At 39.7% G+C, this 17,748-nt stretch overlaps 1 non-coding gene across 1 annotated transcript; it reads left to right on the top strand.

Moving 5' to 3' along the window:
- The first annotated feature begins 202 nt into the window (after positions 1–202).
- LOC129007061 (U6 spliceosomal RNA) lies at positions 203–309 on the top strand. Its single transcript, XR_008492223.1, has one exon. It is a non-coding gene; the product is annotated as a U6 spliceosomal RNA (small nuclear RNA).
- The last annotated feature ends 17,439 nt before the right edge of the window (positions 310–17,748 follow it).

The raw sequence follows: 17,748 nt of genomic DNA on the forward strand, positions 1-17,748 counted from the left end.
GAAATGTCCAGAATGGGCAAATCCACAGAGACAGAAGGTAGATTGGTGGATGTCTAGGGCTGGGGGAAATGAAGAGAGGAAGTGGGGAGTGACTGCTAATGAATGGGTACAGGGTTCTTTTTAAGGGGTGATGAACATGTTGTAAAATGGTTGTGGTGTTGGTTTTACAGCCCTGCCAATATACTAAAAATAATTGAATTGTGTGCTCACTTCGGTAGGACAGATACTAAAATTGGAACAATACAGAGAAGATTAGCATGGCCCCTGCACAAGGATGACACACAAATTCGTGAAGCACTCCATATTTTTAGTGGGAGTTGAACAATGAGAACACATGGACACAGGGAGGGGAACATCACACACTGGGGCCTGTCGGGGGGTGGGGGTTTAGGGGAGGGATAGCACTAGGAGAAATACCTAATGTATATGACGGGTTGATAGGTGCAGCAAACCACCATGGCACATGTATACCTATGTAACAGACCTGCACATTCTGCACATGTATCCCAGAACTTAAAGTATAAGAAAAGAAAAAAGAAAAAAATCTGTGTATTAAAAGCATTTGCAAAATAAAATTTAAAAAAAAAATTGAATTGTACATCTCAAATGGTATGGTATGTGAATTACATCTCAATAAAGTTGTTATAAAAAAAAAAGTGGGTCACAGAAAGAACATGTAACTTGTCCAAGGTCACATAACTATTAAGTGGCAGAGCCAGAATTAGAACCAAAGCAGCCTGACACGAAGGGTCCACACTCTCAGCCACTCCATATACTGCATCTTTTGTAGTGTTTTCAACAAAATTATCTAAAAACACCAAGCTAGACACGAGCCTAAAAGAGGAAGAACGAAACCATCAGAACAGTGACTTTCCTAGCTTTCCTTGCTCAGAGTCGCTCCTGGGGCGACTCTGAGGGGAAACAAGGGCAGGCTCTGAGGGGAAAATGTCATTAAAGTCCTGATTACACTCATAGCCTCCCATAGGGAAGCAGGCTCTTTCTCTCCTTTGCAATTCTGAGAAGAGATATATTTAGGGGAGGAAAGAAAAAAAACTTATTCCAAGCAATATGATAAACACATTCCTGGTACCCACTTAAGTTATTTAGATGCATGACAAAGCATCATTTAAACCCAACTTAAAATGAACTCTAATGAGGCGATATTGCCTTCCATTTTACAACCTGTCACACATTTGCTTTTCTTTTATGATAGATGCTGCATGTCTGTCAAGCAAAATCAAGATATTTTTTCCAATGACTGAGATGTTTATGCACATACAAAGATACTGTTAGGTTGTGTTCTGTTCAACCATGATTTTTTTTTTTTTCCCCAAATAATAGGGGTTGGGCTCCACTCACGGAGTGAGCTGCACTCTCCAGGCAGCCTCCCTTAGGCCTGCGTTCTGGATGGAGGGGTCAGGGTTATGCATTCTTCTGATCCATGAGAAGCTAACTGTCCAGCCAATGAGCCTGGGGCAAGCCCCAAAGGCAACAGAACTCAAAGGAAGACAGAATCTTATGGGGTATATTTAGTGGAATGGGTGGTTGTGGAGGAGTCCTGGGGTGTTTGGAAAGGCAGGACCCATATCAGGAAGGGCCTTATGAATTTGAACATTAGCAGGCCTTGGAGAGCCTCTAAAGGATGTCCAGTGGAGGAGAAACATTTGCTATCTGAAAATAATTTTTGAAAGCATTATGGAATGTCTGTTTGAGGGAGCAAGACAAGAGACAGTATAACCTAAATGGATAATCATACATAGACATGTCATCTTATTTATTGAATAATTGTATAGACTGGGTTATAAAGATCTGGGTTCAAATCTTGCTCTGCCTCTGACAAATGTACAAGTCTGAATAATTTTTTAAATTATTGTTTCAAATTTTTACCTGCAAAAGAAGGATAAAATGATACTCCTTTCCCGGGATTTAAATGGAAATAAAAATAAGGTATTTACTCCATATCATTATATGTTTTAAAAAACAAGATAATTAGGCAGTGTTGAGTATTGTTGTTTGTCCCTAATGAGTTAGGTGTTGAATGATGGGAAATACAATGATTTATAGGCCAAAGAAATAATAGAATTGAATTATTGAATTCATCTTGGTGGTCTTCAAGATGTCATTAGATAATTTGTCAGATGCTAACAGTGCCATACAAATGTAGTTTTTTATGTGATCAAAGAATGAACTGAAAATTCCAAAAATACCCAGAAATTTCATAAATTCATAGAATACCTGGAAATTACACTGAGAAGAGTGAATCAATCAATTCATCAATTAAACATGCATTGATGCATTGATATGTTGTTTCCTCTTCAACTTGACAAGCATTCAATGAACTCCTACTTGGTACCAGGCACTAGTGATAGTGATAAGAATAAAAGAACATTCTTATATGTTTCAGAGATGTCAGACACATACATAGTCAAGAGTAACTCACAGTGATGGGGAAAGCGGGATTCTGCTCAGTGAGAGGGGTCTGAGCAGACTCTGATGTAAGATATTATGAGACATATTCAGAAATAGAGAATCTTAGTGTCTGATGAGTAAAGACATATTCATCTAGAAAAATAAGTTATGACCTAATATACGAACTTTGTGCTTTATTTTATGTATAACACAGGACATTGAGAGATATTAGAAAAATAGGGTTTCCAATGAAAGAACTATTTTAATTTAGACTCATCTGTCAAAAATAGGTGGAATTGGAAGAGGCAATGAGTAGAGCCAAAAAGTTGCTCAGCTATTACAGCATTCCAGGAGTGAGACTTTGGGAACCTGCACTACTGCAATAGGAAAAGAAAAGAAACTGTGAAACAACATAAAGGAAATACTGAACTGTTATGATAAGAAAAGGAGATGGCAGGATGACAAGAAATTTACCCTGGTGTCATTAGTGATAAAAATTACTTCGTAAGCTATAAAGAGTTATGCAAATGTATGACACTATTCACACCTTTCATTTTGTTTGGAAAGAAAAAAGACACACATACACACAAAAAATGAAATCAAAATGATGTAGACACAATTCATCTTTCTTGGATGATGAGAAAAGCTCGCAGAGGCCAATTGACTTGTCCCAGGTTACACAATGAGTGGCAGAGTTGGAATTTGGACTTGTATCAGCTCCTCTTTGTACCATAGCACAGGTCGCTATAGGCAAGTGATCTTATAACAGGTCTAGGTGTAAAATAACCCCAGAGTTGTTATTGTTGTACACCACTGAATTGCTGTTGCTACCAGACATTTCCCTCTAAGCACACCTTACGCCTTTGTCTTCTTTACTGAACACATTGCAAGTGTCAAAGAACATCTTTTTGTATGTTACAAAGGCCCATTTGCAAGAGCTCTTGGCTTACTATGTCATAGACACCTAGAACTGTGGAAACATAAAACACATTTGCTATTCCCATGTATCAAAAATTGGAACTCACTTCATAGTACTAGTCGCTTCAACCTCTCTTCTAAGACTCCCTGATTCTTGGGATTTATGAGTATTTGACAAAATAAGCTCATTGAAAACAGACATCTTTATCTGTTTTACTCAATGATACACCTCAAGTGCTAGAATGGCAACTGTCACACAGTAGATGCTCAGTAGATGTTTGTTTAATGTTTGAATCCCTTTCATCTGGATAACAAAGATGAAAACATTTGACTAAATATATTCATGCGATGCCAGAAATGAAGTGCTTAAACTCTGTTTTTCCAAGAGGCCAAGTAGAACAAATTCTTCACTACTGGATTTCTCTGAATCACTTTATAACCAAAGAAGCACTGCAAGACTATCCCAAGCATGGCCCTTAGGTAATGGTTTTATTTGCCATTTGATTCTTAGGGAGTCTATAGGCAGAAACAGTTAACCTAGTTTTAAAATGACCAGAGAGACTCTCGGACTACTTGCAAAAGAGGGAAACTCTATTCTTTCTCTTTCCTGTTTATTATCGTCATCAGCCTCAATGATTTCCAAGGAAGGGCAGCATGCTGTGATGGAAATAACAGGGGCCTTGAGTCCAGGAAAAAAAAAAATCTTCTGCATTCCAGCCAACTACTCACTAGCCGTTCGACCTAGGACAAATGACTATACACCTCTGCACCTATTTACAGTATCCTCAGCTGTAAAATTGGGACTAAACTATCTATATTAAGTTGTTGCTGTTGTGAAAATTACAGATAAAGCATAAAGGTGTTGACACATAGGAAATACTTAGGAAACATTGTTTTTATTTTTACATGTGCTAATTATTTCTCTTTGCCCACATATCTCTGAAGATAACAGTGAAAGGTAGTCCAGGGGGAGGGGACATGTACCCAAGCTTATGGATACGTGTAATTCATCAGGGTAATTGTCTAGGGGGAAAAAAAGCAATCTTGTGGCATCTACCCAGGTCTATTTAATGAGTCCTGTGCAGGGGATCCTGGGACCAGCTTCTGTTGTTCATTAAAGCCCAATGATGTGTGGAATTTAAAGCAAGGGTGAACAGTTAGAAATTTGCCTTTCAAAAATAAGATCTGCTATGATTCCCTCCATGGATTGTGGCACAGGTGCCTGTTCCGGGGGCTGCCTGCTGTGTAGGAGAGTGACCGTCACTGACTTTCACTTGTCAAATACATTTCTTAGCCCTCACTATTTACTCCTGAGGGAGCCACCACTGGGAGTATCAAAACAGAGAGGAGTTAAATAGACCATGCTGGGTTTGTAGCACCACGGCTCATGCAGGGCCAGCGTTAAGCCTTCCCTTTCTGGCATTCACAGTGGGTGTTCTCTGCTTCTTCCTGCATCTCCAACTCCCTCTGTCTTAATATTTGCTGGATTTCTCTCATGCTTAATTAATGCCAACTCTGTGGCCAGAGCTGGCATGTACCTGTCACTTCCCTTTACTACCATCCAATGAGGGGCAGATGAGTGATTTCAATTTAAATATGAAACTGAGGTTCTGATTGGTTAAATAATTTGCCCACAACTACCCAGATAGCTTTGCAACACAGGATTCAAACCTACACTGATCTCTAATGCTTTGGGTAAAAAAAATTGTCTTCAGGGGCATTAGATCTGAAACCTCTTAATCTTGACATGTTCTTGGGTTCTTACTGGGGTTAAGTACGTTTACCCTCCATGATTCTATTGGTGACCATGAAAAGTCACTCTGATCAAATCTTTTCTGCCCGTCTCTTATGAATTTGATGAGTTTTATTTTGAATTAATTTTGAAAGATGCAAACAGAACCAAGAAATGAAAAACAGGCAAGTAGCTTGGTTCCCATTGCCCACATTCATGATAATGATAAAATGTATTGAACACCACCTCCTCCATGCCTGGTACTGCTTAAAGTTCATTATATGTGAGAATTCACTGAATCCTCATGACAGCTCCAGGCGGTAGGCACTATTACCTCAAACTTACAGATCAAAAAAGCAAAGAAACAGGGAGATTGTGCAACTTCCTCAAAATCATACAGCTAGTAAGCAACAGAACCAGGATTCGAACCCTGGGAGTTTGATATCAGGGGCTTAGCTAACAACTGCACCACGCTGTCTCTATTTCTGTTCTGTTTTTAGAGCAACATTTGAAGAAGAAAAGAACATAAAGAAGCAATAGCCTTTGTTTTTATTGTTATTGTCTTCTTTCTTTCTTTCTTTTCTTTCTTTCTTTCCTTCTTTCTTTCTTTCTTTGTTTCAAGAGTAAAGAGTGAGCAAAGATGGAAGTAAGAAGGAAAATACGTTAGGAGTCCATTCAGACAATGGAGTGCCTGCCAAGGAAAGGTTATTGAGGCAACATGGCTGGGGATAATTTTAAAACATATTAGCAAAGTATATTAGGGGAAAAGACAGAGAAAGGGCCTGGAAGAGCTGCCAGGAGTCATGCTTGATTATCCAGAGGCTTCCATTTGAAAGGGTTAGGATACATTGAGCAATGTCCCTCTATCTCTGACGTTGACTGCTTGCCAGTGGGGAAAAATGCAAGGATCAAAATCAGAGACCTAGTGTGCACTAGGGCTACCAAACAGAAATGTTCAGATGCTAAAGGAAAAAAAAAAAAGTCCTTAAAAGGCACATCCTCTTCTGACACATGGCCAGAGTTTACTAAATCGAGACCCAGATACTGAGCATGGGTGGATAACAGCTGGTCCAGGTGTAACCCCAGCATTTCTCTTGCTGAATCTTGTTTACCCAAGTCTGCATGTGATACAAGGAGCAGAGAGTCTTATGGTCGGGGAGGAAGATCCTATTCCTTTATTTGCTTAACTATGAAAGAATACATACATTCATGAAGGCCTGAGATTAGCTTTAGTGGTTTCGCACAGCAGTGTGCATATGAAGAAAGCCAGGAACTTGTTAAAAATGTAGATTCCCTGTTTTTGTATCCAGAAATTATAATTCAAAGGGTCAAGGAGGGGATCCAGGAATCTTCATTTAATAAAAGTGCTTAAGATGATTCCGTTGCCAGAGGTTTTCAGATCTCATTTTGAGAAGACCAATTAGTGGCTCTTCAAGAGATATGCCTCAGAATTACCTGTGGAGATTTACAAAACTATGCCGGCTACTGCTGTCAGAACAATTGTACTCAGGGTTCTGTGGAAGGAGGCCAGTGTCATAGAATGTGTTCCCCAGGAAAAAAGATTAGCGTTCAGGGGATCTATTAAGGAGGGCTCTGGAGAGTGACATCTCTGAAAGGGAAGGAGATTGGGCAGAGAGAGATGAGCTGTGAAGCAATCTCAACAGAGACCTTAGACAATCCACAGGACTGTGAACCTCAGATAACCTTTTAGAGTTGTTGTTATCTGGGATGAGGGAACTGGACGTTTAAACCTCCACACTGATCAGTCATGGGAAGCTGGCTCCCTCAGGAAGGAAATGAGACATTAGTCTTTAGCCTCAGAAATCTATATAGGGACTCACAGTGGAAGGCCCTCTGCTAGAAACCTGAAGGCAGATATGAGCAGTACCTTACAGTGTCCACCACACTAAGTAAAATTTTGTTTGGTTTGGTTTTAGCCCCATTGGTGATTCTTACACATTCCCAGGCCACGAACCAGGAATGCAGATGTGTCATTGGTTACGAAGAGAAAGAAATGATACTTGGAGTGTTTTCGCAACGAGGTGAGTTCTACCTCTGTCTCCCAGAGAATTCCCATGCCTCCTACGGAATTCAGATCGAGTAGCATCATTTTTCCAAAGACTTTTTTTTGACAGTTTCAGGCAGTGTTAATCACTCTGCTCTTGGAGCTATCACTTATCTTGTATAAACTTTCGTGATTACATATCTATTCTCCCTAGTAGTCTGCTTATTTTATTGAGACCATGTCATATTCATTTCTGTACCCTCAGCATCTAACAGGGTCTACACATAGTGAATACTTATGAATGAATGAACAATTATTTGTTTATCAGTGTGACTGGAGGGTTAAGAGTAGAGGCAAAGAGAAGATGATGCTGTTAACAAACTTCCTTTAGTATCCCAGAGAAAGACATTGAGTAAGACAGATGATATTGCCACCATCCCTTGCAACAGCACTGCCTTAAGAAGGCTTAGTAAACAAAGATTCCTAAGCCCCTCCTAGACCCTTTGAATTACAATTTCTGGATATGAGGACCAGGAATCTGCATTTCCTGGCAATTCAGCTACAGCACCTCTTAGTCTACTTGGGAACAGGGGACTATTGTTTTTTGTTTTTGTTTTTGTTTTTTTTTCGTCTAGAATAAATTTCAGGAAAAAATATTTTTAAGTGATTCAAACTCTAGCGTGATCCTGCCTACCATCTTTCTCTCTAACTCATGTCAGCCGTGTCACCTTCTTACCTGTTAAAGGATTATGTGTCAAATGAGTGGTGTGAAATGGTGTACTAGCAAGCTGGTGGCAGATTTCACAAAGCCCCCCCTTCAGTGATTTTAGAAAACTAAAACCTTCCCCCACTTCCCCAGTAATCCAAATTCCCCACTAAGTTCCTTGAGCTATCCAGTGTGACTATGATGCGTATTACTAAGCCTAGCCACACAAGTGAATTCCCAGCTGTGCAGCCCTTGGCTTGATTAGGTTGCTGCCTGTGCTCTACCTCCAATCACTTGCATGAGCAACTCTGAAGCAGAACAACCAGCGATCTGCCACAATAACAGGTCACCGAGGGCTCAGAGGAGAAGGGGGAACACAATGAGTTTCACAGTTTCCTTATCCATCCTGAGAAGTGCCCGGGGACTCCAGTTGTTTGAGAGCCTGGTACCATTACAGGCTCCTGACGATTTATTTTAGATTTGTCCTGAGGGAGGGAGTATCAAAATTTCCTACTGATAGCTTGTATAGGTGAGTGATGCTGTTACTTGTTCAAGCAGAAAAGAAGAGCTTAGAAACATAATAGGAACTTTGGCTTCTCCTGGGTGTCTCTAAAGCCAGAAGTTTTCTATTATGCAAAATCCACGGTGCTTGAAACCTTCAGGTGCAGGGAGACAGCGCTCATCCTGCAGCCCCTACCCACCTGACTTCATCAAATGATTGCTTTACTGTAAGATGGCATTTCAGTATAGATGATTTTTGGGAAAGAGACTAATCCCTCCAGAAATCCTATTAGTACTGTATTTGTAAATCTATAAAAAGTCCTATTGTTTATAAGCATAGATAACCATGAAGACAATGAAAGTGGAGGTTGTCAAAGATTAGTAAAATAGCTTGGATATATATGCTAAGGAGTACTTCAAGGGAAAAAACAAACAGGTGACAGGGAAAAGAGAGCTAAGTTTCCCAAATGTCAGATTCCACATTCATATCACCTCACTTTTCCCTGTGATAGAGTGGATGCCATCTGTATTTTAGAAGTGAGGAAAGAGGGGCTACTGGAATTAAGTCAATTAGTGAGGGAATATTTCAGATTTCTGCTCAATCCTCTCATCTTCCATGCCTCCATTCAGAGAGCTGAAAAGAGCAGAATCTGAAGAAGGGAGAGAAGGAACAAGAGGATAGAAGATGGTGGCAAATGTGAAATGGGCTAATACATTATGTTGCAGAAAAGTATCATTACAATCACCTGGGGAGTTTGCTAAAATGGGGACACTTGCAGTTTCCACTGATGCATAACACAGCATTCCAAAACTTAGTGTTGTAAAACAAAAACAAGCCGTTATGTTTTCGTGATTTTGTGAGCCGAACAGGTAGTTCTGCATCAAGTAAGGTTGACAGAGATGCTGGGATCTGGGAAAGGCTCAAAATAGCCTCACTCAACAAGTTGGTACTCATTGCTTGCTGCAAGCTGCTGGGGCTTTCAGCTTAGCTAGGTTACAGTTCCCCCAGTGGGCTTCTTCACAGTGCAGTCAGGACTTTCTCACCATTGTTGGCCGGGTTCCAAGAAGGAACATTCTCAGATGACAGGCTCCAGCAGGTAAGCACTTCTTACGCCTTCACTTGCTTCACACTAATGTCTCACTAGCCTAAGTCAATCAGATGGACAAGCCCCAGAGCCAGTATGAAGAACCCTATGAGGGCAAGAATACTGGGAGACATGGTCATGGGACCTATCTACAGAGGGCTTCCTTTACCCCACCCTAGACCTATTGTGTAAAAATCTTTGGAAGTCGGATACAGGTTATCTGCATTTTTAACACACTTCCTAGAATATCTCCACAGCGCATCTTCCTTCCTTCCCTCATCTGCCTCCTACCTTCTGCCTTTCAAACTTGCTTTATGATGAAATTCTTTGTTAATTCATTAATCAGCAAGGCAATAGGTTTATTGATTGTGAGAGAAAGAGGCTCATTGATCTGGAGAGAAAACAATATCAACAATCACAAAAATTCCACTAAAAAAGCTCTTTGTAGTTACTAGTGACCTCCACGTCACTATTAAATGAACATTTTTTCAGTCCTCATCGTACTTGATTTCTTACCAGTATTCAATATTGTTGATCACTCCCTCCTTCTTAAAATACTCTTTCCTTGTTTTCTGTGATATATCACGCACACTTCTGACTTCTTTTCTATAACTCTGCCCACTACTTCTAGAATCATTTTGGTTCATTTTCTTGTTACTAACCTCTAAGTGTTGGTAGTTTTCAAGGCTTGGTTCTTAGAGCTTTTTTTTCCTCAATCTGTACTCTCTCCCTAGGCAATCTGACACTCACCAAATGCTTCCACCATCAACAATCACCTGTACGCAAATAACTCCCAATGTTATGTGACTAGCCCAGATCTCTACTCTGAGCTGTAGACTCAAATGTCCAACTATTTTGTCTCCATCTCTCCTAGACTGTCTCAAGGGAATTCATATTTAGGATGTCTAAAACTGCACTCAATCCTCTCTTTTACTCCATCCCAACCTCGCCTTCTTTATTTTGGTAAACCGTACTGTTATCTAGGTACTTCTGCAATAAAGGAGGAGTAATTCTGACACCTCTCTATTAGCCACCCACACACCCCATTCAATCCATCACCGCTCCTGTTGATCTTACCTCCTCTAATATGTCCACCTCCCTGCATCATCTCCTGCAGCACCCTAATCCAAACTGCCATCATTTCTCATCAGAAAACCCTTCAAAAAATTAATGAATCCAGGAGCTGGTTTTTTGAAAGGATCAACAAAATTGATAGACCACTAGCAAGACTAATAAAGAAAAAAAGAGAGAAGAATCAAATAGATGCAACAAAAAATGATAAAGGGGATATCACCACCGATCCCACAGAAATACAAACTACCATCAGAGAATACTACAAACACCTCTACGCAAATAAACTAGAAAATCTAGAAGAAATGGATAAATTCCTCAACATATACACTCTCCCAAGACTAAACCAGGAAGAAGTTCCATCTCTGAATAGACCAATAACAGGATTTGAAATTGTGGCAATGATCAATAGCTTACCAACCAAAAAGACTCCAGGACCAGATGGATTCACAGCCGAATTCTACCAGAGGTACAAGGAGGAACTGGTACCATTCCTTCTGAAAATATTCCAATCAGTAGAAAAAGAGGGAATCCTCCCTAACTCATTTTATGAGGCCAGCATCATCCTGATACCAAAGCCTGGCAGAGACACAACCAAAAAAGAGAATTTTAGACCAATATCCTTGATGAACATTGATGCAAAAATCCTCAATAAAATACTGGCAAACCGAATCCAGCAGCACATCAAAAAGCTTATCCACCATGATCAAGTGGGCTTCATCCCTGGGATGCAAGGCTGGTTCAACATACGCAAAGCAATTACTGTGATCCAGCATATAAACAGAACCAAAGACAAAAACCACATGATTATCTCAATAGATGCAGAAAAGGCCTTTGACAAAATTCAACAACCCTTCATGCTAAAAACTCTCAAGAAATTAGGTATTGATGGGACGTATCTCAAAATAATAAGAGCTATCTATGACAAACCCACAGCCAGTATCATACTGAATGGGCAAAAACTGGAAGCATTCCCTTTGAAAACTGGCACAGGACAGGGATGCCCTCTCTCACCACTCCTATTCAACATAGTGTTGGAAGTTCTGGCCAGGGCAATTAGGCAGGAGAAGGAAATAAAGGGTATTCAGTTAGGAAAAGAGGAAGTCAAATTGTCCCTGTTTGCAGATGGCAGGATTGTATATCTAGAAAACCCCATTGTCTCAGCCCAAAATCTCCTTAAGCTGATAAGCAACTTCAGCAAAGTCTCAGGATACAAAATCAATGTACAAAAATCACAAGCATTCTTATACACCAATAACAGATAAACAGCCAAATCATGAGTGAACTCCCATTCACAATTGCTTCAAAGAGAATAAAATACCTAGGAATCCAACTTACAAGGAATGTGAAGGACCTCTTCAAGGAGAACTACAAACCACTGCTCAATGAAATAAAAGAGGATACAAACAAATGGAAGAACATTCCATGCTCATGGGTAGGAAGAATCAATATCGTGAAAATGGCCATACTGCCCAAGGTAATTTATAGATTCAATGCCATCCCCATCAAGCTACCAATGACTTTCTTCACAGAATTGGAAAAAACTACTTTAAAGTTCATATGGAACCAAGAAAGAGCCCACATCACCAACTCAATCCTAAGCCAAAAGAACAAAGCCGGAGGCATCACACTACCTGACTTCAAACTACACTACAAGGCTACAGTAACCAAAACAGCATGGTACTGGTACCAAAACAGAGATATAGATCAATGGAACAGAACAGAGCCCTCAGAAATCATGCCACATATCTACAACCATCTGATCTTTGACAAACCTGAGAAAAACAAGAAATGGGGAAAGCATTCCCTATTTAATAAATGGTGCTGGGAAAACTGGCTAGCCATATGTAGAAAGCTGAAATTGGATCCTTTCCTTACACCTTATACAAAAATTAATTCAAGATGGATTAAAGACTTAAACGTCAGACCTAAAACATAAAAACCCTAGAAGAAAACCTAGGCATTACCATTCAGGACATAGGCATGGGCAAGGACTTCATGTCTAAAACACCAAAAGCAATGGCAACAAAAGCCAAAATTGACAAATAGGATCTAATTAAACTAAAGAGCTTCTGCACAGCAAAAAGAAACTACCATCAGAGTGAACAGGAAACCTACAAAATGGGAGAAAATTTTTGCAACCTACTCATCTGGCAAAGGGCTAATATCCAGAATCTACAATGAACTCAAACAAATTTACAAGAAAAAAACAAACAACCCCATCAACAAGTGGGCAAAGGATATGAACAGACACTTCTCAAAAGAAGACATTTATGCAGCCAAAAGGCACATGAGAAAATGCTCACCATCACTGGCCATCAGAGAAATGCAAATAAAAACCACAATGAGATACCATCTCACACCAGTTAGAATGGCAATCATTAAAAAGTCAGGAAACAACAGGTGCTAGAGAGGATGTGGAGAAATAGGAACACTTCTACACTGTTGGTGGGACTGTAAACTAGTTCAACCACTGTGGAAGTCAGTGTGGCCATTCCTCAGGGATCTAGAACTAGAAATACCATTTGACCCAGCCATCCCATTACTGGGTATATACCCAAAGGACTATAAATCATGCTGCTATAAAGACACATGCACACGTATGTTTATTGAGGCACTATTCACAATAGCAAAGACTTGGAACCAACCCAAATATCCAACAATGATAGACTGGATTAAGAAAATGTGGCATATATACACCACGGAATACTATGCAGCCATAAAAAATGATGAGTACATGTCCTTTGTAGGGACATGGATGAAAGTGGAAATCATAATTCTCAGTAAACTATCACAAGGACAAAAAACCAAACACTGCATGTTCTCACTCATAGATGGGAATTGAACAATGAGAACACATGGACACAGGAAGGGGAACATCACACTCTGGGGACTGTTGTGGGGTGGGAGGAGGGGGGAGGGATAGCATTAGGAGATATACCTAATGCTAAATGATGAGTTAATGGGTGCAGCACACCAGCATGGCACATGTATACATATGTAACAAACCTGCACATTGTGCACATGTACCCTAAAACTTAAAGTATAATAATAATTAAAAAAAAAAAAAAGAAAACAAATAAACACAAAAAGCTTTTTAAGTTCCCCCACCCCCAGGATCACTTTTTTCTTTCTCTTTCCACCCTCCTGATCCACAAGCCTTTCCCCAGGTTTCAATCAGAGTCATCTTTTAAAAACACACCCAATCATATCATCATTTCATTTAACTCCTTCAATATCTTTGTATTTATTTTAGAATAAAGACCAAAATCCTTACCATGATTCACAAGCTTGCTTCCTTCTCAGCCCCTTTGTCAATCTCCTTCTTGTTTTCTGTGATTCACCTTCCCTGGCCTCCTTTCTTTTTTCAAATGCTCAATTATCTTCCATATGAGAGCCCCAAGCCTCCTTTAAGAATGTCTCCTGGCTCCCATTTTCTTTCTGGTTTTTCATATCTTAGTTCACATGTCTCCTCCTGCGAAACAAGTCTTCACCATACAAACCAGTCTACTTCGGGGCTTCTTATTATCACACTCATAGTCCTATGAGATTCTGATTCTTATACTTAAACATTGTTTATGATAATGCATCTATTGCGTGCTTTTTATAAGAATGCCCATCTCCCCCAGTAGTAAAATATCAGAAGGCAAGAATCACAGTAAAACAAAAATAGAGATGGGAGTCTCACTATGTTTTCTAAGCTGGACTCAAACTTCTGAGTTCAAGCAATCCTCCTGCCTCAGCCTTCCACGTAACTGGCACTGCAACAAACCACCTTTTTAAACGCATTATATTCCTAGTGCTTGTCACATAATAGGTACTCAAAAATATTGTTGAGTTAGTGAATGGAGGAAGGAAGGAAGGAATAAAAATGCTTGCTAGGACTATAATCATGCCTAAGGTGCTATCTTTAATGTTAATTGCCTGCTTCTTAGGATCCATGAAGGTCTTTCTCTGCTGGGTCTTTCTTTATATGCTATCCTCTAATCTTCTAGAGTAGACCACTCCCAGCTAGGACTGCTTCATTTTATGCCACAACATTGTGTCAGGTTAGCCAATCAGAGTGATGCTTCCTTCAACGCCAGCATTTAGAGCTGCTCTGTCCAGAGTGAACCCCTTTCCTGGGCATGTTTAGTCTTCTGCTAAGTCCTAGATCTCTGAGTCTGTACTTCCTAGAAATTATCTGGCTATGGTGGGCATAGACCGAAGATTTGATAATGCTTCTTTCTTTATTTTTTTTTTTCAGACAGAGTCTTACTCTGTTGCCCAAGCTGGAGTGCAGTGGCACAATCTTGGCTCACTGTAGCCTCCTCCTCCTGGGTTCAAGTGACTCTCCTGCCTCAGCCTCCCAAGTAGTTGGGATTACAGGCATGTGCAACCATGCCTGGCTAACTTTTGCATTTTTAGTAGAGGCGGGGTTTCACCATGTTGGCAAGGCTGGTCTTGAAGTCCTGACCTCAGGTTATCCACCCACCTTGGCTTCCCAACGTGCTGGGATTACAGGCCTGAGCCACCACACCTGGCCTGATGATACTTCTTTAGCTTGGTTTCATGAGCTTAAAAAATAAAAAAGAAACAAAAGTTGATTGCCAATGTTAAGTGAGATAAAACCCACCATAACTGGATCTAAAGATAGCAGGAGACTTTAGGGATGTGTTGTTAGATGAGACGATTTTTTTTTCATGTAAATTGAAAACATTAATATTAGGATGTATCCCATGCAAATTGTTTGAAATCTACAGGGTATCTGCTTCCTATTTCCAACAAAGCTTGCCCTTGAGAAGTGTAAGTTTGGTTTCTCAACTTATGTGAATTGAATTTCTGACAAGACAACCCTTGACACAACCAATTGGATCAACCTGCTTTGACACTTTGGGATGTCTAAAGCATACTGAGGGCAATTGATCAGATTCCATTACTGTCCATTCACCTTCAGCTAATCCTTTCTGCCTTGACCTACTCAAGGGAGGATTACTGAGAAATTTGGTTGCTGCCATTTGTGAGGGTTGAGTATGTATAGACTCCTAATCATTACTGCACTTTGCACTTTTAATGGATATTTTTGTCTTGGTAGTTTCCTTTCCTCCCCTTTGCACACCCCCAAAATTGATTTGTGTATAGACTAGCTTTACACTTTGATGGATTGGAAAAACAGTGCTCAGCAGTTTTGCATTGGGGAAGCTATCTATATTTTATTAAGAATAAAAATGATTATTTCAAGATAGAGTTCTTAGAATGATTTTACATGGCCCTAGCCAGCATGGTCAGTTCATTCGATAACATAAACCTTTACCTGTCTCCAGGGGCACCTCTCATTTGGTGAGCTTCACTAACCTCTGGATAGCTATACCATCTCCAAGGAAAGACATATAAGGTCTTTTTGCAATTAAAGGAATACAGGTTTTTTTCTTCACTGAGTTTGACAATAGGAAAAAGGCCTCAAACATCTCAAATTTAACATGCAGCAAACTAAGATGACTGGTGATTTAAAAACATCTACTCGCTCATTTATTAGTTTATCCATCTTCCGTCTACCTATCTACTCACTTATGCAAGGAATGTGTATTGAGCTTGTACCATTACCCAGACATTGAAGTAGACAGTGGAGATATAAATGACAAATAAATACACACTACACATTTCCTGCCCTCTGGATTTCATATTTGTGAGAAGGTAGACATAAATCAAATAAACATACAGTAAATGTGAAGTTATAGCTGTGATCACTACCATGAGTGAGAGTAATAGGGTTTGGCTCTGTGTCCCCATCCAAATCTCGTGTCAAATTGTAATTCCCAATGCTGGGGGAGGGACTTGGTGGGAGGTGATTGGATCATGGGGGCACATTTCTCCCTTGCTGTTCTCACGATAGTGAGTGAGTTTTCACGAGATCTAGTTGTTTAAAAGTGTGTAGAACTTCCCTCTTCTCTCTCTCTCTCCTGCTCTGCCACAATAAGATGTACTTGCTTCCCCTTCACCTTCTGACATGATTGTAAGTTTCCTGAGGCCTCCAAGTCATGCTTCTTGTACAGCCTGCAGAATTGTGAGTCACTTAAATCTCTTTTCTTCATAAATTATCCTGTCTCAGGTAGTTCTTTGTAGCAGTGTGAGAATGGACTAATATAGAGAGGTATATTATGTCTGTAATAGCATCTAACAGTGATACCTGGCCTACATGTGGAAGATTGACTTAACTTATGGCTTCTCACTGTACTTAGCTAATTATTGAATGGGTGGGATAAAAAATTTGAAATTATACCTACAATCACAATGTCCAACTAAGATTTTAGTACTGTAGTTAGATTTTGATAGTTGAGAAAAACTTCCTTTACTATTGGTCTTTTGGGCGATAGCTCCTAAGTTTCTCCCAGAATATTGTCTTAACTCCTCATTGTACCACTTAAGGCCGTCAGTTTCTTCTTCACTTCACATGCTCCCCACCAAAAAGAATCTACTGCTAAAATAATTGACTCATATTCTGTGACTATCTCACGCATGTTCCCATCTCTCCCTTGCTCCAAATATTAACCTCATCTAAAGACACATATCCCTTTCTGCCTATCTGGTTATTGGGGGGATTTTTTTTGAGAAAAGGTGAGAAATCTAGTGAGAATGCTGAACTTTGACATCATTTGTTTAGAGACAAAAAATTGTATTTACCTCAGTCTGAAGCAGTATAACTGAGTTTGATAACAAGAATTATTACTAAAGGGATCCAAGTTGGCACTTGAAAAAAATGCCAAGTGTTAAATATGAAGAGTGAAATTGGGGCAAAAAAAATGTCAGCAGGAATAGACTAATAATAATTATACATCATAATTTATGGAATGTTTATTATATCAAGATGTTTATTAATCACATTGTCGCTTTATTTAATTTAAAAGATTTTAAGATCACAGCAAATTAATCTCTGGTATAATGACACTGAAAGCATCTCCACTGCCCTGCTTTCTAATAAAGTTTAAAAATTTAAAGCTTCTTGAAATGGCCATAAGGTAAATGCCAAAAGAAGAAATATTTATTAAAAAAAAAAAACTATGAAAATTCTGTAAGAAAGGCAAGAGTCTGTGGTACTTGAATCAAAACTATCCCCCTTCCCTCATCTCGAAACACACAAGGCTCCTTCTCTCTTTCTCTCTCTCTCTCTCTCTCTCTCTCAGTTCCAGTTGTAGGGCTATCTTCCTGAGAAGAGTAGGACTATATTATTTTTATCCTGACTCAAGCCTCCTAAAATTGAGGCTAAATCCTGAGTAAGTGCAGTTGAGAGGTTGGGGCCCCCTCCTTTCTATCTCATGGGATGGAGGTTATACTAGAAGTTCAA

The sequence above is a fragment of the Pongo pygmaeus genome, chromosome 8 (genome assembly GCF_028885625.2).
Source record: "Pongo pygmaeus isolate AG05252 chromosome 8, NHGRI_mPonPyg2-v2.0_pri, whole genome shotgun sequence".
Taxonomy (NCBI): Eukaryota; Metazoa; Chordata; class Mammalia; order Primates; family Hominidae; genus Pongo; species Pongo pygmaeus.